General features: G+C 40.7%; 1 protein-coding gene across 2 annotated transcripts in view; it reads right to left on the reverse strand.

Moving 5' to 3' along the window:
- LOC138037350 (perforin-like protein 1) overlaps positions 1 to 2,500 on the reverse strand; it is a 22,145-nt gene that overhangs the window by 8,436 nt on the left and 11,209 nt on the right. The window lies entirely within an intron of this gene.

The following is a 2,500-nucleotide window of genomic DNA, read 5'->3' on the forward strand; positions in this document are numbered from 1 at the left end:
TGATGATAAAATGATATAGGTATAAGTGCATGGATAAAATTAAAAATTAAAAAATTAAAGTTAATCTTAACTTTAGAAATATGAAAAGGACGCTGCAGCGGTGATTGCATGTAAGGCTTTTGTTGGTTGCAAAGATAACGATCTTTTTTTTTCTTTTAAATAAGACAGAAGTGCAAAACTAAATTAATTGGTAAGTAGGTGCGTGAAGGCACTAGTGACGATAGAAAGAGGGTCAGTATTATCGATTATAAAAGGACAAAACATGATCCATTTCTTTCTCCATTGAAAAACGTGAGTTGGGATGTTGGCTCAATAAATAGGGCTCAGTGAGCTCAATCCTCTTCGGGCCCTTGGGCGCATAAGGCCATTACCAGGGACCGCCATTGCTTCCTGTCTTTTGCTTTCTTCCCAACAGAACCCTCGCCAGCTTCCCCCACCTTTAGAGCCTTAGATTAATCTCTGACTCTCTGTATCTCCATCAGTAGTCATCTTGGAGATACCAATCTTCCTCGAGAGCTTGGAATCCGTTTCTGAGTTCAAGCTCAAAAGGCTGCCTTGGTCTCCAAAAGTTTAAGTTTGGTCAAGTCAATTCGCCTTGCTCTGGTTTCTCCACACATTTTGTGCAGCTGGTTGTAGATTCCCAACAACGGCTCCTCTTCGCGCCTTTACGTCTAAAGCGGGTTCTTTTGACTTGCTCTCAATGATGACATGATCCATCCGGGTGTGGGTCTTGCCATCTGGGGATGCCCATTTCCTCCTCTGAGGGAGACAGTCCCTCTAATGTCCATGTTCCTTTCTTCGCACAGGTTGCAAAGGTTATTTCCCTCGTGCAGGTTGCAAAGCTCACTCCAATGAACTACTTCTTGTTCACCTTACAGAGATATGGAGCAGGTTTGTTGATAGCGGCCTCGCGGTTGCCGTCGCGCTCGTAGACTTTAAGAAAGCTTTTGACAGTGTATCGCAATCGCACCTGTTGGAGAAATTACACAGGCTGATTCGCATCGATGGTCAACTCTACGCCTGGATGAATTATCTGTTGGATAGAAAGCAGTTTACGGTGATAAATGGTAAGGAATCGTCGAAAATGCAAGTTAGGTGCGGAGTTCCACAGGATTCTGTTTTAGGCCCTACTTTGTTTACGTTGTTCACGAACGATTTACGATCATCTATTATATCTGGAGATGTTATATACGCTGACAACACTATGGTTTTCTGCAACGGTTCCACGCGAGACGTAGCTTGTAATTTGCTAAATTGTGCACTTGAAGAACTTTTCACCTGGTGTACAAAAAGCCGCTTAACTCCTCATCCTGGCAAATGCGAGGTAATATTACTCTCCAAAGCTCGGCTTAGGGGCCCGCTGCCTGCCATTTATATCAGAAAGTCTATCATAGAATATAAGGCTAAGACCAGACTTCTGGGTGTTACCTTGGATCAAAATCTGAGCTCGATACCTCATCTGCAAAAAGTCATTAACAATTTCGCAAATAAATTGAGCCTCCTGAAGAAATCCAAGTTTCTACCTAGTCTTGTGTGCGAGTCGTTTTATCTAAAGGTTATCCAGCCATCCATTACATACGCGTTGCCAGTGTGGAGAGTCTAAGTCGAACGGACTTGTTTAAGTCATTGGAAAGACAACATTGTCTTGCCGCCAGGATCATTTTTGGTTTGCCATTGGACATGCCAACCTGCAGATGTTTTAGCTACTGTAAAGTGGAACACCTTAATGCATCAATATAAACTTTCTATAAGCTTTTTTACAAAGGTTTCTATGGTATGCTTCCATACGCTTTAGCTGAACAGTTGATAACCCACAGTAACACATCTGTTTCAAGAATGAAAAATGGGTTGATAGCTCTGAGTTTTGCGTCAAAATACGGTCAAAACTTCATTGCCTATAGAGGGACTGTCCTCTGAAACGCCATAGGTCGTTCAAAATATTATATTTTAGATTGCACGGACATGAAATCCTTTTTGAAAAATGTCGTCAAATGTTATGCTTTTAACCATTTTAATTTCAAGGTTTTAGCCCCGCAAATAATCAACAATAGATCCGAGAATTTCATATATCTTTAATTGTTTTCTTAAATTTTAAAATGCCAATGTTATTATGAATCAGGATTTCATTTTATTCCCTTGAATGTCGTTTTAACAATTTTTAGCATTTTTATCACTAATTTGTTATTTCTTACACGACCCCACAAGCTTGTAATATCGTGTATAAATAAAGGTTTTATTGCATTGTATTGTATTGTATAATTGCAGAGCCTGTCCGTTGTTGCTGATGTCACCAGACCGGTTCTTCCTAATAATCTGGGCACGGCCATCATTGTCCGTTCTAACGCAAACGTTAAAACTTCCACTGAATCACACGCAGCACAACACGCGATGGTACCTCTTGAATGACTTGTTGAAACATCTTTCTTCGCCTCCATAGCATCTTCTATGGGTACGTAGCACGTGATGACAGTGAGATTGGTATACTTTGAGTTCAATCTAG

The sequence above is a fragment of the Montipora capricornis genome, chromosome 1 (genome assembly GCF_036669925.1).
Source record: "Montipora capricornis isolate CH-2021 chromosome 1, ASM3666992v2, whole genome shotgun sequence".
NCBI classification, from domain to species: Eukaryota; Metazoa; Cnidaria; class Anthozoa; order Scleractinia; family Acroporidae; genus Montipora; species Montipora capricornis.